The following is an 18,646-nucleotide window of genomic DNA, read 5'->3' as shown; positions in this document are numbered from 1 at the left end:
ACATGGGAGCTTTTTGTTAGGAGAACAACATGGTTCAAAATAATTAAAGCTTTATTTCTGAAAAGTGGATTGTTCACGAAACTTTTTTTTTTTTTTTTAACCACTCTCCCTTGTCCCTCCTAGTGTCTACTGTATTCATCTCACAGTGTCAATGTCTGAAGAATATTTGTTTGGATTCCCAATGTAAAATTGCAGTCTCCTTGGTGACAAAAAAAAATGTTTTTGCTTATTTAGATTTCTTTCAGAAAGACTTGTCTTCTAAGAGAAGTGCCAGAGGTACAAAATGGTGACATCTTGGAGTGAGATGGTTTTGGAACACTGAAAAATAAATATAATATAACACACCTCAGCAGAGTGCCAGTATACTAAATGGCCTTTTACTGCAGGTGTATGTAAAGGTTAACATTTCTAGTTGCAGTATATATAGTGTGTATTTGTATGTATGTATATATATGTGCCCCCACACAGAATACTAGCATATAAGGAACATGAAAGGTTACAGAGCTGTTAATATTATATTTCTAGGTAGATAACGCAAGGAGTGCAAATAGATGTAAAATCAGTTATGGATGCTGTTTTGTTGTTTTTGTTATTTTGTTTTCTGAACAAGCTATGTCAAAAGCCAGCACTTTTTCCAAGGGCTGGAGGGCATGATATGGTGCGTACAACTAGTGTAGTATCTCCATTAATGGTACTAAATTAAATCCTTTCTTGTTTAGTGTCAGAGAATGCATACAGAAATCACATCATGAACCTAGCTCCCAAATTCCTAATATGTCAATGTCTTGACTTGCTAGAATAAAACACATTTTGTGGAAATTCACCTTATTAATGTTTATTAATTAATATATTTCATTTCCAGGCAGATAAATCAGCTAAAAATTTGGTTGAAGAATACAGTGATTTAATATAAGAATTACATTAATAACTGGACTAATTGAGGAAAACTGGAGGAAATAGGATACACTAATGAAAAATCATTGCTGCAAATTTCATATTAAATTCCACCCTATAGCTTATTATTCCTAGCTGCCCTCTAGCCTTGTCTCCTCTGTCACATTCTCTTTTTGATATATGTATAAAAATCACTTTCACAAACAGTTCTTTATCCTGTTACTGAAAGTAAGTAAAATTGTTAGAAAAGGAACTTTATAGCAACTTTATAGCTTCAATTACATGGATCATATCTGAGTGACAGACGATAAGCTCCCTGCCCAATGTGTATGAACAATTAGCTTGGGCAAATAAAGTCCATGCTTATGCTAGTTCTGACAGAACAATATATTTCTTTCACCTCTGTGCAATCATCATGATTGTAAAGGCAATTGTGGCAATTGTTTTAAGGCAAGGACTACTTGCTATTCTAGATTTGTACTCTTCCTAAAACCACAGAACCTTTTTTTTTTTTTTCCCCACAGTCGTGATTTACATGATTAGAAGGAATAACTTCATAGTAGTTTACTTAACAGAGATAAACTATTGGTGTTTATGCAATTCTAACTTGCAATGATAGGTGATAGGCCCCGTTCCTCCCCACAAAAAAAAAAAACACACAACAACAACAACAAAAAAAAACAGAACTATTAGTCAAATCTATTGGAGTTGTATTACTAAAAGAATGTACATTATTGAAAATGATACAGAAGACTTATTTATTTATTTATTTATTATTTTAAGGTAGGTGTATATAAGGCAGAGAGGGAATGATTACATATTCTTCTAAATCTTTACATTTGACTGTTTCTTTTGAAATGGAAATATAATACTAGCAAAAGTTTTGTGGTTGGCTGGAAAACTCCCCAATTTGTTATGCATTTTGCTTCACGGAATGTATCTAGCAGAAGCAGTACTATAATCATTACATTGTAATAGCTACTCTTTGCAAGTCCTACTTGCAAATATGAAAAGGTTCTTCTTTTTTAATGTCTGTCTTTGACCTCTCTTCTGTGTAGGTAGTTATTCCTAGAACTGGTTTTCATCTAAGACAAAAAATTTCCATAAAAAAAACCTCTTTCTCCTCTGATGCCGAGCAATCTGGGATGGTACATTTTGCTCTGGCCCAGGATGAGCAGATTGAAATTCAAATTCAAATTGAATTTCCTACATAATATGGAGTTCTCATCCACTTATTGTCCACCTCAAAAGCACATGTTCTCTTCTGAATCAAAGTGCTCATATTTTCCACTGGAAAATAACTATTCCCTCTGTGTGAAATCATTAAGAATGCTTGGTGTTTGGCTTGAGGGCAACTCAAAAGCAAACTTGTAAATCTTGAAAGTTCCTGTGAAAAAGAATTTTCATCCCTTGGTAAATGGACCCTTCCAGTGTGTAGCCTGTAGCCATCTAAAAGGTAGCTGGGAGCTGTTGTCAATCACCTAAGCTTCTTCTGTTATCACTCTGGTGAAATAGGTAACTATATAGCGATTCATCCCATTCTGAGATAGCTATCTAAGATGGATGAAATACATTGGATTCTGGAACTATTTTGCTAGGTTGCAGAAGACACCTGGACAATTAGCTCTGTTATTTGAAATTAGGTGGAATGGGTCATGCTGTCATCCGTTTGAATCACTTTGTGTTTTTACAGACAGGGATTTGAATAAGCAGATAGGAAACTCAGGTTTTATATTCTCGTCAATCTTCTACATAGTCGTGGGTAAACTTGTTCCAACATATGTACCAGTATTTCATTCCTATTTTTCTTTGCTTAGTTTGTCCTACAAATGGGTTGGGGCAGGGGAGGGGGAGGGAAGGAGTCTTGAATATAGTCAGGACTTGCTCTTCACAGTCATGGATTTTTAAGTGGAAAGGATAAGACAATACATTATGTGGGACCCATATAAAAGTTTAACAGCCATTTACAGTAACTACCTAAGACCTTTCTATTATTCACAGAGAGAGAGATGCAGTTTATGAAGGCAATGCATACTATCTATTGTACTTACAACAAAAGCTAGGTGAAATGAATCTAACCTTAAAAGATAAAATGCTAAATTTGCAGATTTTTGGTTTTAACACATAATTGTTTTCAATGCCATCATTCATTTGAACTAGTGTGGCTTTAGTGTTAATTTACTCGTTCTCCAATAGATTGAAGTTACCTTTAGGAATGCAGGAGATTAAAAATAATTATGAAATTACAAGAACTTGAAGGTCTTTCATTTAGGATACAAAAGGTAACAAAATTAAAGTACCTTTTGCCTACTGAGGAAGAACTTGTCTTCATTAAGTGAATAGAAGCTCTGAAGATGCATGCAAGATGGACCATACCCCTTGGGTCTGATGGAAGTAGAAGAACAATTAAGATTGATGTGACTAATATGAATACACCAGTAAGAGCAAGCAATCTGCTGCTGTCTCTGACGCAAGTGTGAAAAGTTCCCCAGCAACAAAATGCAGGCTCCGCTATGCTATATATATATATATATATATATATATATATTCCTTATATATATATAAGGAATTTGTGTCCTTTGTTATGTCAGAGACTCCCAAGTGGACACAGCAGAGAAGTTCATCTGAGCACACTTGTGCTCAGATGTATGCCCAGAGAGAGGAAAAGTAACATATTCAGAGCACAAAGATGGCCCAGTGAGCTGACAGGAAGAATAAAATTATTTCCCACTGGAACTGAAAATGAACACAAACTTCATCACTATCTGGTCCAAATGCAAAAGTCATGCTTTCCTCCTTGTATTCCTGTATAATAGGGATATATTAAAAGCCACGCTCATAAAACTGTAGAAAACTATGGAGAATGAAAGAGTCTTTATATACCTGAAGACAGTAATGCTGGGGAAAAGGCAGAAGGCAATGCTACTGAAGTGGGGTAAGATAGTCTGACAAGATTTAAGGCATACAAATGAATTTGGTAGGACCAAGTAAAAAATTTAACTTTTAGAAAATATGAACTTGCACACAGAGATGCAAGCAAGGCTGTCCTTTATATAGGATGATGGTAACATGCACAAGATTTGCTTCCATAAATAAATAAATAAATAAAACAACTAACCAACCAACCAAAAACAACAACCACAACAACAACAAAACAGCAAAGATAAGCTTCAGTGCTAAGAAAAAAACAAACATTTCTACTGTTATTTTCACATTTGCTATGCAGCATATTTTAATTTGGGGTACTAATAATGTTTTGTTTAGAAGAGCAGTTTTTCTGTAGACATGATGGTCAAAGGTTAAAAATTATTAAGACATGCACTGTCTCTTGGGGAAAACTTTTACAACTCTAGACATTTTTTAGGTCTCCCAGAGAAGGTTTTATATAAATATGTTTGCATGGTGGCTGGCTGTTCTCCCTCTCTCCTACCCCCCTTCTAGCTATCTATATAGAAATACCGCTTCTCCTTACATATTGTGAGTCACACTTTGAAAAGGTTACTCTTATGCCCCTTTAGTCATTATCTTGGTCACTGAAAGAGAAATACTTACAGAAAGAAAATTAAATGAGAGCTGTTTTGGCCCAGCTGGTTAGCAGAAAAATGCCTCTCAGAGAGAAATGACATGGTCTGCATCTATAGTAGCAAAGCTGAGCATGCCTGAGCAAGTTCTCTGGCACTGGAGCATGATAATTTATGCTAGTAAAGCATTAGATGTTTTTCTGACGTGATTTTGGTCACTTCCAACAAGTTCTTTCCCTGATCATTTTCTGGACCTGGTTTGGCAGTTGGAGCAGCCCAGGAGCCTTTCCAGCAGGCAGTTCACACGCAGACCTGTTGTGGGGGTTGAAATGGTTTGTTAGAAAAGAAAAGAGACATTCTGTACAAGTAGGTCTCATTGCCTGGAGATATGTCTGGATACACTTAATTTGCTGGTGTACATGTGAGATGTGTTCCCATATGTGAGCACAGGAACAAACTAAAATCTTCACTAGAAAAAAATTCCTCAGAGGTGGAAAGGCTCACAATTATGTTCCACTTAAGATGATTTCATTAAATTGCTTATTTTTAAACCTCAAAGTCTGATCAGGTATTACAGAAAGAAAACCATTTTGTTCTCAGGGGATGGAGTTTTGTCAGTGTTTCTTATGATGGAAACTCATTTCTGGAAGATATCATGATTTGGAAGATACCATGATAAACACAGCTTTTATTTCCTTTGAGTTAAAGGCATCTTTTTGCCTAATTTATCACACCAATACAATAAAACAAAATAAAGATCATACTGAATAACTGAAGGTGGTCAGAAATATAAATACTGAATATACGGTTCCCTTAGGCTAGTGAGGTGAATGTAACAGCCTAGAAAGACAGAAAGACAAAGCAGATAAAAATAATAGACCATATTCACACTCCTGAGAAAAGTCAGACAGTTTCCCGAAACAAATAACTACTTCTGCATGTCAAGATCCCATAAGAATAATTACTGCAGCTGACTTATATTCTATAAAAAACTTTTACATCAAAATTATGTCAGAGACTTTAGAGATTGTACCAGACAACAGGAACTCCAACAGCCGTTATAATTTGAAAGTCTCAATTTATATCATATAAAATTGACGGTACCTCCTGCTAGCCTTCAATATTGGCCACAGAGTGTTTTTTATGAAGTGAATTAAAATAATAGAGAAATAGAGATTATCGAGGACAAAATTTCTCAAGGGAAACTAAACTGCCAGTTGATATATTTTTAAAAATACTTGAAACATCAGGATGAGCTAATGTAGTCAAAGATCTGGATGTATTCTGTGACATGTATTAGAGGATAATAATTTTCAGAAGAAAAGAGGCTTCAGGTATTATCCTATTTCTGGTCATCGTGGTATAAAAAAAAGACAATATAGCGTTTAAAAAATGTGTGGTGAAGGCAACAAAACCTTCAGCTTTTGTAGAAAGAGAGTAAGGAGGACCTTAGTAAATTTATTTCCACTGGAGTTATTTAAGAAGAAGGAAAAAAAAATAGGAAATAAGCATAAGATTCAACTGCTTTCTGAAGCATATACTTACCATGACATTGGTATCAGTCGTAATGTCCAGATAATATCAGACAGGAAAAAATAGGGCAAAGAACTTTATCAAACAATATATTTAAAGCTGATAGAAAACAGTTATTTGGGTAATAACTGGTATTTGTTATCAAAAAAATAATGTACAATTTTTGCAGAGGAGGGACAATCAGGTCTAAGATGAAAGACAAGCCTTTTGGTAGCCAATAGTTAGAGATTATCTGTCACTGCAAGTAACTTAGCATTGACTCATATAAACACAGCTCCTTCAACTGTATCCTCAATCTTCCTCTCAATATTGTGTATTTTAATCTTTGGGCTAAACTGAAAACCTTTCCTAATATGCTAGCAAGTGACTAGAGGAAAGAGAATTTTTTTTCCTTTTTCCTGTCTGTCCTCTGGGTATTTATTTCTCTTCAAACTTATGTGGACTAAAATGGGATTGAACAAAAACATAAATGAGAAATAATATCTAGATTATTTTAAAAAGAAAAAAAAAAGGAAGAAAAAATGAAATGGGCAAAAAAAAATCTCATATCCTGGTGATCTCTCAGTTTTTTATTATTATTTTTTATCAGGAAGATGGAAAAAATATTTTGGCATCTTTCATTCTTCATATGCAATGAGCTTACTAAAAAAAAATTCAAAGGAAACGGTAAGGATTGATTTATTTGAAGTGTTAATGGCAGAGAAGCTGTAGTATTTAAGTAAGCTGATGAAAAAACGAGTTGGTTAAAGTCAAGAATAGATTTGTAGGTGCAGAAGCTTTGCTAAAAGGAGTAACTGTATCAGCTATTACATTAATTTCACATCATCTGGAGAGTGGGATCTGAAGAACTCATATGCCAAGACACCACTTATCTGTACCTGAAGGGATGCACGACATGGACTCCTGATGGCTCTTGAACAGGAGACGTTTATTGCCCTTTTTCACTACTACATATACTTTCCCCGTAGCCCCACGCTCTGTCCACGCGCCCGAATCTGTCATACAATTGGTTAGAGACCCTCAGACACGCACCTCGAGCCAGCCAGCAATTGGCCACTGCCCAAAGCTCATCTTTAACACTGTAGCCAATTTACTTTATCTCGACCTTGCTCAAGTTTTTGGTTCTACCGCTGTTTTCCTCATTATCTCTAACTCAGGGACGTGCGAAACAGCACAAAGCTCCCTGCGAACTCCTTTCCCACATGTACCTGAATGGAAACTGAGGTTCATGAAATGGAACCTCAGTGAAAATCAGAGGCTCAGGACACAAAATCAAATTGAGGATGTGATCTAGACTTTGACCGTATCAATGTGTGCATTTACATTAACCTGTTTCATAGAAATCTCAAAAATAAAACCCTCAAAGAAACCTCTGAGTTCCCAGAGTATATTTTCCTTACAATTTCTCGATATTGTATGATCCATATCTATTTCTGGATGCAGACCTGGTAATGACAGAAATGTTTTGTAATAAATAGTCTGTAGACACTTAATAGCAGCTGAGCCAGAGCTTGGTGGAGTGTTAGCTAAAGTTGGATTCATTGCACGGTCCACAGTAACTAGAGACAAGAAACTTGAAGATGCTATTCTTTAAAATTCCTGAAAAGCTATTGGTGAAACTATAGGCGCTCTCGATTGTTAGCCTTTATAAACACTGTGGAAATGTTTGAGGATTAAATGGACTGGCTTTTGTCCACTGCCAATCTGAATTCACAATGAGTTTATTACCAGCGGGATTAACTTTGAAAATATCTTTGAGAGACAAACAAAACAAAACAAAACAACAACAAACAAACAAACAACAACAAATAAATACAAACCTAGGCAGAGCAGCAGCTTTGCCTAATGTACCTGGCCATTTTGTTAGCCAAAAGTGTATTTATTTTATGTAAGAAATACTAAACACTTTAATCTGTTCCCCAGATCAGCAGATAACTAGCAATGACCTTTATTTACTCATATCTACTCCCTAATGTTGTAGCCATAATTCCTCCCTTGTGAACCCTCCAAAAATAACAAAAAATAATAAATAGGACAAATCCTGCTATTATTTTTTGTTGTTCTTCTTCTTAATAATGTTTTGATCTATAGAGCTCTTGACATTACTCTTGGGATACCATGATTAAAGAAAAAAAATATTTCAAATTATTTTTTTAGGAAAAATTTAAGGAATAGAACAATTAAGATACAACAACCTAGAGGCTTTCATGTTCTCTCCGTGGAAATCTTTCATTTGGTGTTACTCCTTTGAAACATTGTCTTTTGTTGGTGCCCTTTTCTCAACCACAAATTACAGTAGAACGTTTTATTTTTATTTATTTATTTATTCACAGCAGTAAAGAGTAGTGAGAATATCATGATATCCTTGACAACTGAGTGTATTACACAATTACACCTTTCTTAGATGGCAAATAGATTTTCTCTTTCCCTTTTGATTATACCTACATTGCTCACTTTTTGCACAGGCTTAGTTACACTGGCAATCAGTGTGTAGTTGTAATAAAACCCATCAGACTTAGTCCATGGTCTGTTGCCATTTTAATGTCCAATATCCAAAGAACCCTGTTCTGTAACAGTGAGGTCCTTTTCTTTTCCTTAAGTGGGTGTGTGAGAGACACCAGTGACCTTCAATCTCGAATAGCTGACGAGTGGGATTAGATGTGGAGACAGGTACTAAGCAGACTATAGGTATGGGGGCCAAAGACTTCAAAGAACAGGGACTCAGCAGCTAGTGGAAGGAAGTGTGTGCACTCCACTTGTGTTTTTGTGCATGTGCTTTTATTGGGAATACATGTCCAGGATCTCTTCTAGTTGGACAAAGGGTGGGGGACTGCAGCAGCCTGACTATTGGGTGAGGATGTAAGGACTACCCTGGGTCAGAAAGTCAAATGGATTTTGTCTCTAGTGAACTGGGAAAGACAACCTCCCTGGATCCTGAAGCATTCCAGAGTTGGAGTCCCTTAAAACACAGAAGTATAAAGTCACTCCAGAATTTCTTAGAGAAAAACTCAGGTATTGTATGTTCTACAATTCAGTTTAACAAAATGGCACTTGCCTATAGTTCCTTAAAGCCAAGATGTTTTCTCAGCACTTTCATTCCTTACAACAACACTTTCTTCTTGGTTTGCAATGATAGCCACTGTTTAAATACAAGCATTTTTCATGAAACAATCAAAGCAAATTGATCTCATCTTTCTCACTTTTCAATCTGAACTCCTATGTTTTGCAGTTAAACAATATGATTTATATATATTTATTGATACAACACAGAGTTTCAGTTAAATGTCAGAACTGCAACTTTTTAAAATGTTTTAACCATTTTGCATTGTCTTCTGTCATTTCATAATTTAAATATATGTATAATTCATGTAAAAATTACTATATAAAGAATATACCCTAATAGGTGAAGATCTTGCTTTAAAATGTAGTTTATAATAATTACTGACAACTTCTGCATCTCCTTCACCAAAACAAAACTCCACAGAATGTTGCCACCTTTAACATCTAATACAACTACCTAATAACCGCCTCATGACCAGTGAGGTCTAACACTCTGTATATATCTATTATTGTCTAATATTGCACCTCTGAAAATGTCAGTGCCCAAGTGATCATTCTTTGGTAACTTGCTATTTAGTAGCTCTGTGCCATGGCAACTGCCTAGAGTAAATTTAGACTTTCAACTTCGCCCTATCTCACAAACTCATAAAGCCAACAAAACTGAAAACCTGCTGAAAGAGTTAGTTCTTACTTTCAGTGATTTCTGAGATGAAGACATCAAGAAGAGAAACTTCAGCATGTTGCTTGTCACTCTTCACATTTTTTATATTCCAGTGCATTTCAGTATAAGCGTGTAACAGTGATTCTGTAGTCATTATCTGTATAAAGGAGTGACAAAACAAAATATGTCAGAGGCTTTTATAGCCCATGAGCAGTCACAGCTACTGGTTAACCAGCACCACAGTTGACAGTTTACACTTATTTAGTACTATGTAGATATTAAGTTAAGATAGGGCTGCCTACCATCTAAGACTCTTCAAGAGTTATGATGATAATAAGGAATTAATTTAGTTCATAGTTCAGCTGTTACTTCCCACCTCCCAGCTTGAGTGTCACTGCGTCTCTGACCAGATTGCCTATCACCTCCATCAATTTAACCAACTCAACCAACACAATGATTTTATCAGCAGAACTGAGAGTTCAGAGAAAGATGATATTAAATTCAGATAGTCTGACAGTCAGTCCCCTTTACATCTTATCTGTCACCCCACTCAATGCTGATGTTAAGCAAAAACAATGACAGTATGCAGCCCTTGTCTAACTCACAGGTCTGTACTTTTATATTTGGCAAATTTCTTTTCCATTACAGAGATTTTCTAGAAATAAAATTGCTTTCCAGGAATCTCTGAGATGTTTCATCAGATTGCAAAATGTTGCACTAGGCCAAAGATATCAAGTGCACCAAACTGGTTCATTTAATATAGGCATCTTATAAAAAAAAATAAAAACAAATAAAAAACAAACAAACAAACAAAAAAAACAGTCTTTAAGATGAAGACCTGGTCAATAGTGAATTAAGCAGGTAGAAACTCACATTTTGGGCTCAGAGTATAAATTGCTAATTTGAGATGCTATCAAAGAATTAAATAATTTTCCTTTTTTTTTTTTTAAAAAAAAAAAAAAAAAGACATAATAGGAATTTAATTTACTATATTTGCTCTTGAATACAAGAGGATTAGCATTGTTTCTTTCAGTCAGAAGGTTATATATTAGTGCGCTAGATGCTCTGGAAGATTCAATCCAAAGAAAGATATTATTATGCTTTCAGTACCTCAAAAGATATTGTAAACCTCTAATCTCTTTCCATAAATCCAGCATTTTCTAAGCCATCAATACGAGAAAACAATGACATACTGTGATCTACAAAGGAATCAAGTAAGCTGTACAAAATTTCTCAGAGAATTGTTTTTGCCTTCCTTTCCGATTACTTTCTTTTAACTAGAAGTCCTTCAGACAGAACGTATAACACTATAGTATAAAAACAAAACATTAAATACATAGATAAATATGGCTAGTATCTGAATGGCTTAGAAAGTAACATGGGTGGAAATTTCCATGTGAGGACAGAAATGTCACTAAGAGCTGTTTGAAGATGTAACACTGAGACACAGAGACAAAGGAATTAAATGGCAAAAAAACACCACTACAAATAAAATTTAGACACTGAGAATTAATCTAGAACGTGGCATGAAGGGTTTTTCTGCAGTGAGGGAAATGAATCTCCCCTAAACTTACTTCTTGTCCTTGTAAGGTGCTCTGCTGAGAAACAAAGGCAGATGGAAGGAAATGGTGTGGAAGGGGTTGTATTATGTTGGTCTGCACAAGTTTCATAGTCACGGAGTTTCTCCTGCAGATAGATATCTACAGGTAACTAACTTTCTACTTCCAAATACTGAGGTAATTTCTTTATCTTCAGTGAAGTTTTAAGAGGAATAGAGAGATTTGCCTCATTACTTACTATTATCCAATAAATGTAAGCTACAGGGTGTGCTTTAGCAAAATATTTAATTGTAAAATGGCATTTTCTATTATCCTGCTGAAATTAGAGGAAAAGAAAGGAGACTAAAATAAATAAATAAATAAATTAATTAATGCTCTCTAGTCCAGTACTTAGCATATTTTTCTTGGAGTTTATTTGGTAACTATACTGCAACTCTGAGGCTTAAAACTGAGATACTAATTCACTGATGTTCTTTCAAGTATTTTATCATGAATATATCTGAAACATTTGGGTACAAATCATCCCACATATTTCAGGTATTCATAGTTGGTTTGGTATATAAATTTCATTGTTAGAACACCAAATCTGATTTGGTTCAGAGTTTGGTCTTGTTTTAGAATTCATTGTCTCCTTTTACAAATGCTAAGACACGTGGGTTAGGAGAGACCTATGCACCACTTTGACTCCATATCTTAAAATCTATGAACTGAAAAATGTCTAAAAGAACCAACCAGAAATAAATTACATGAAAAATGTAAAATTAGGCAGAACAAACATCTAAATTTTCTCCAGGACAAATGAAACATTTGCAGTATTATTCTTGTGACTGATCTTGGTTGCTTCGACAACTCCTGGTATCTGCTTCTGTGATACAGTCCTAAAAAGTTGTAGGATTTGAAGAGATGCTGGAAATGCATTAGCAAATAACAAGTAGTGAAACTTCTTTCATGGTATGCTACTCATTTCTCACTTTCCTTCCACTTCATTTACCACAGTTCCAAATAAAGAAAATATAAATCAAGAGGAGAGAAACCCAGCTATCAAGAGACCACAAAGTCTTCTGTAAAGAAGCAAGCTGAATTATCATGCATAAATTGATAAAAATAAGACAAGATAATAACAAGTGCAAAGATACCTGACAGCCTAATTTGCACTTATATGGAAGATCCCAATGCCCAGACTTGATGTACAACATATGCAAATCAATTAGTCTTCCTCTTAAAAGTTTGATGTTAAAATGGATTTGCAGTAGCTTAGTATTTTATGTAAATAAATACTAGGGTTTAGCTCATCAGAGAAGTGTAAGCACTTTATTACCAATCAGCTACTTTTTGGCCACAGCAAAACAACCAGTAAGAACTAAGGATTTTCTTGTCTATGCAGTGTGAAGATACAAACAAACAAACAAACAAAAATCCACCATTCTACAGGTACCTTAAAGGAGGCTGTAGCGATGTGGGGGTTGGTCTATTCTCCTATGTGCCTGGTGACAGGATGAGGGGGAATGGGCTAAAGTTGCGACAGGGGAGGTTTAAGTTGGATATTAGGAAGAACTTGTTTATAGAAAGGGTTGTTAGGCATTGGAATAGGCTGCCCAGGAAAGTGGTTGAGTCACAATCCCTGGAGGTCTTTAAGAGATGTTTAGATGTAGAGCTTAGTGATATGGTTTAGTGGAGGACTTGTTAGTGTTAGGTCAAAGGTTGGACTCAGTGATCTTGGAGGTCTCTTCCAACCTAGATGATTCTGTGATTCTGCACCTAAGTATCACTGAAATCACCTAAATCTAAAATTCAGATCCCAAATGCACCTTTTTAGCTGTCACATAACTTACAAGCACTGATATGGCTTCAGACCAAGGTTGCCTCTACCCTATTATTCTTTCTCCACTAATCATAGAATCATAGAATCACAGAATATCCCGAGTTGGAAGGGACCCATAAGGATCATCAAGTCCAACTCTTGGCACCGCACAGGTCTGCCCAAAAGTTTGGGACTTAGATTGGACTAAGTGCAAAGTCCAATCTCTTCTTAAATTCAGACATGCTCGGTGCAGTGACTACTTCACTGGGGAGCTTGTTCCAGTGTGCGACCACCCTCTCGGTGAAGAACCTCTTCCTGATGTCCAGCCTAAACTTCCCCTGGCTCAGCTTAACACCGTTCCCATGGGTCCTGTCACTGGTGATAACGGAGAATAGGTCACCTGCCTCTCCACTCCCTCTCGCGAGGAAGTTGTAGACTGCGATGAGGTCCCCCCTCAGCCTCCTCTTCTCCAGGCTGAACAGGCCCAGTGACCTCAGCCGCTCCTCATACGTCTTATCCTCTAGGCCCTTCACCATCTTCGTCACCCTCCTCTGGACACTCTCCAACAGTTTAATGTCCCTTTTGTACTGTGGTGCCCAGAACTGCACACAGTACTCGAGGTGAGGCCGCACCAGCGCAGAGTAGAGCGGGACAATCACTTTCCTCGACCAACTAGCAATGCTGTGCTTGATGCACCTCAGGATACGGTTGGCCCTCCTGGCTGCCAGGGCACACTGCTGGCTCATATTCAACTTGCTGTCAACCACAACCCCCAGATCCCTCTCTGCGGGGCTGCTCTCCAGCGTCTCATCACCCAGTCTGTACGTATAGCCAGGGTTGCCCCATCCCACGTGCAGGATGTTTTAAATGGATGTTTGTAAAGTGGTAGGATGTCTACACATCAGAAGAGAGTGAGCAACAAAGGTTGTCTGTTAACTTTGCAGCTGGTTTAGAACTTCCATAAGGACTTTAGCACGATCCCACATGACATCCTGATCTCCAAATTGGAGAGAGATGGATTTAAAGGGTGGACCATTCAGTGGATAAGGAATTGGCTTGAAGACCACATCCAGAGAGTGGTGGTCAATGGCTCTATGTCCAAGTGGAGACCAGTGACAAGTGGTGTTCCTCAGTGGTGTCTGTCTTGGGACCAATGCTGTTTAATATCTTTATCAACAACATAGACATTGGGATCCAGCACACCCTCAGCAAGCTTGCAGATGATATCACGCTGAGTGGTACAGTGGATACAATAGAAGGAAGAGATGCCATCCAAAGGACACTGGACAAGCTAGAAAAGTAGGCTCATGTGAACTTAATGAGGTTCAACAAGTCCAAGTGCAAGGTGCTGTTCTTTTTTCTTTTCCTCAAGAATGTCTTAGGTTCCAGGAGTACTTTTTCTCTCGAGAGCTCTTTTATACCTTTCTCTTTCGAGTAGTCACCTAGTCCACTAGTCCAGTACCTGTAGGTCAACGTCCTTCATGAGGAGGCAGTCTGATGGTAGGATCCATTATTTTTTTCTTGTCTCTCTAGTCAGATTATGACTGACTGCTGTCCAAAGGCACCTTGGAAATGTCCACGACAGAAGGGAGTATTAATGAAGAATGTTCTTCCCAGTGCTTCCCTCTTTTTGTATTCAGATACCATGAAGTTTTGTTTATATGCTAATATATATGTAGTAATGCAGTTATTTCATCTCCGAGTTCCCATAGAACTCTAGAGGTAATACCATCTGGTTCTGGTAATTTGTTAGTGTTCATTGTGTCTATTTGTATTATAATTTCTTCCATAGTTACTTTCACAGCTAATCGATTCTACACTAATTGGAACACTTCCAACATAGTCTGGGAATCCCATGTTGAAGTCTGGTCCAGAAACATATCCCCTGCCTATCTGGACACAATGTAGGAGATTTTTCTCTATCCACCTTCATGGTTAGACACAAATACCATCGAGGATAGAGAAAGTGGTTATTCCTTTAATCCAGTATATTCATGGCGTCCCTGATTTTGGGCTTTCATTCCATCCTTTGGTGGTCAGGGTTAAAACCCAGATAGAGAATATTTCAAAAACTATGTTTAGGTATTCAAGAAAAGAGTCTCTTAAGCCTCCTGCTGAAACTGCTAGACTTTATAGAACAACTAAATATTCACTGGACAAAAGACTCTATGATAATAGCGATTAGAGTATTTGCGTGGCAGGGGAGACATGAGTTCCTGACATATCCTAATGAATATTTACATAATTTCATACAAAGTATTCACTGGAGCAGAAACACCAAGTTGCCTAATCACTTACCTATAGAATCATAATTTTCTTGCCTTTCAGCTCAATTAATTTCTAATCACACCTCACAAAGGGGAACAGCCTCAAGAGTAGGTACTATCTTCACAGAATGTCCTAGCATTTTGAGCATTTACCTGATGTCAGTGTCCAAAGTCACTCAAACACTGAAGGTATTGCTTCACACTTCTTCAGGATCCTGTACAAAGAAGGAATACGATCTCTTTTTTCTCTGGTCCCAATTTTTGGAAAAAGTTGTACTTTGTTAACAATTTTTTTGAGAATTTTCAGCATTTTGAATCACAAATCAAAGAAGCCATTAAAATCTCTGAGATCACTGTGGATTGGACTAAGGCATTTTAGAATATTTAGGAATCTGGGGAAATGGGAGCATCTCAAGACTTTTAAGTGACAGCACTGCTCTGGATGGAACAAGGCAAATGCTTCTCTCTGTTTTGATCAGTTTCATTCTGACAGCACTACTTGCCATTATGAGGTAACTTGTAGCAACTGGAAGCAAATGCAATGAAAATCTTCACACTAAAATAAATTCATAAATGAACCTTAGTGGCTTTGGAGTAAGGATATAATCAAATATGTTTCCTTCAGAAAGCATCAGCATGTTAACCCTCATCTGCAAACATTTCAACCAAATGCACAGAAAAGGAAAGGGGTGGAGAAGGAAAGAGAGAGGTTTCAACCTTTCAGCTTATTGTAGGCTAGGTCAAAGTTTAGAGACACCATTTTTCCCTTCACAGATCACCTGTCCCAGATTACCAGCCTAATATACTCATGGAAAAGGAGACAAAAAATTAAATGGAAGCTACTCTGTGGCTTTTAGGTCTGAAATTTTATAGTTCAGTCCTGCTGCTATCCACACTGCCTACTTTGAATCCAAAACTTTGACTTGGTCCTATTTTGTTTTTATTTTTTATCACAAGATGGTGTGCTCCTTTTCATGGGGTAGGCTTTTTCACACTGTTGGTTCACCAGTGATTCCAAAACCAGAATCCTGCTATGCTGTAAAAGGAACTAGAAACTTCACTGTGATTTGAGGTACTAGAATGAACTGAATTAAAGAAGTAGAGGAAATTTGGAAACTGTCTGACTACAGAAAGCCTGTTCACGTTACTCTTAAAGTATTTGTACTCAGATAATTTTTGTCTTGCCTGATAAATTCTGTTCTATTTTACTTTATTAGTCTATTTACTCTGTAAGTCTATTTTGTCTATTTCTTACTTTTCAGGGTAAAACACCAATGCAAGTGATTATTTTCTGATGAGAAAAGGATGGAAAAATGCTAAAAAAAAATGCTAAAAAAAACAAACCAAACCAAAAAAATATATATTGCCAGTCTTCTGCTCTCATAGTTTCAATAAGTGGTTAGTTATCTTCTGTAATATTAAACACGAGACATAGTGGAAGGATTAAAAAAATAAAAGAGAGAGAGATTGCATCTCAGACTGTGGAGAGAAAAGTTTAGTAGCTAGAATTCAAGCACATTTTGCATTTTTAGTTTAACTTTTCCATTTGTTCACTTACCTCTGAAAGCTGTGAGGAGCCCAGCACCTGATCTGTACTGAAGCCTATGCGGGGTTTGCACAGGAGGCTTTCTTCTCCCCGTGTTGCCTGAGGAGCTCCATGTTGCAAGTTTTCTTAACCCATCTACAAAGTGTGCTTACTGGTTCCTCAGTGCTCCAGAAAATATAGCAGTGGCTGATCTTTCAACGCAAAGCCACTCAAAAGAATAATGGGAATGATTTCACGTAGCACACTAACAGCCAGCAGAACTCTGGAAGATCTGTGTTCAGTTCTCTCCTCTGCTTTACAGGACTTGACTCCCCACCTCTTGGGTTTTTGGCAATCTGCTTAGCCACCAGACTCGAGACTGCTTGGAAGGAGGGCAGAATGCTTGAACAATGCCAGCTGAAAAGTCTTGAAGTGTGCAGAAAAAGAATCCAGACTTCACTGGGCTGGAAAAAGAAGATGAAAACTGGGGCAGATCTGGCAGGAAGGCTGGGGACTTCCTCTGGGAGTTCTTGGCTCCAGCTTCAAGGGTTGTTTATATGTTTTTCCCAATTGTGATTTCATGTAAAATCCATAATGTCTGAGCAGCAGCAATCAGGACCTCAGTCTGTTTCTGCCCACAGCCACTGATGAGTGCTATAAGCACTAGACTGCTATATGGAGCAGGAATTAAAACATCCCTTGGGGCAGCTAGAGCAATCCTCCTTCTTTAAAGTTATATTAGGCTCACTAATGTCTTCACTTAATGAATAAAGACCATCAGCAAAAGTTATGTCCTCTACCTTTGCTCTCCCCCTCCAAACATATTCCCTTTAACCAAGTCTTGGCAACTACATCCATATCTATCATCCCCAGACTTTCTTTTTGCAAGTCATTCTAGGAGGATCTACAGAAGGTTCACTGAGAACATACAGCTGGTATCTCAGCTGCCTGATTCCTAAATGGACTGAGCCAAAGACAGAACAACCTGCCAGCTCTCTGTAGCCAGCACTGCCTTGCTGTTCACAATCAGATTTTTGCAAATATCCTGTCACTGGCCTAAAAATACTTGGATTTACTCAAGAGAGGCAGGGAGGGATAGTGGACTCATACCCTGCTCTCCCATCTCATTATAGTTCCCTGCATCATGTGCTATAGCTGGAGTTGCTTAGTTAACTCCTGGACACAGACTTGTTCTCTGTAGGGGGAGAATTTTCTCTCTTTGTTGGTTGCTCACAAGCATACTCTGAGCTGTCAGTTGAGAGGGATCAATGAACTGATACAGAGTAGGAAACATACTGTGCTTGTTTCCTGAGAGATAATCAATACTGCCAGGGAGAAACACAGAGAGATGCATAGAAACTGAGCTGCATCTCCTAGGAGATGAATGTTTCACTATATCTCTGGCCAGTTATAGACAATTTTATTAAATAGACTGATAAGTAGACTTAAATTATTAATTTTTGAGGGGCAGAAGGGATCAGACTGAAATATTGTTGTCTTTCTTTGATATTTTTTGTTAATTGTCTGGGGATAAACATGAAAACTGTTCCACAGTATGACACATGGGGCCTATGTTGATCATTATACAAGCTGTATGTTACCTGCTGACTTGGGCTGTGTGCTTTTCATGTAGTAGTTCATCCACAAGTTATTGATCTTCTGCTGAAATTACAAGAAGGAAATTCTAAGACTTGCATAAAGTAATAATGTTTGTAAAGTTAAACAAAAGTTATAATCTTTCTTTTCAGCCAAAGAAATGAAATTATGTTTAGCTTTCTTTATCTCCATTAGTTAGTAAACAGGTTGTAGTCTTGGATGTTAGGAG

Source organism: Cygnus atratus, chromosome 4 (assembly GCF_013377495.2).
Source record: "Cygnus atratus isolate AKBS03 ecotype Queensland, Australia chromosome 4, CAtr_DNAZoo_HiC_assembly, whole genome shotgun sequence".
NCBI classification, from domain to species: Eukaryota; Metazoa; Chordata; class Aves; order Anseriformes; family Anatidae; genus Cygnus; species Cygnus atratus.
This window is presented reverse-complemented; position numbering follows the sequence as displayed.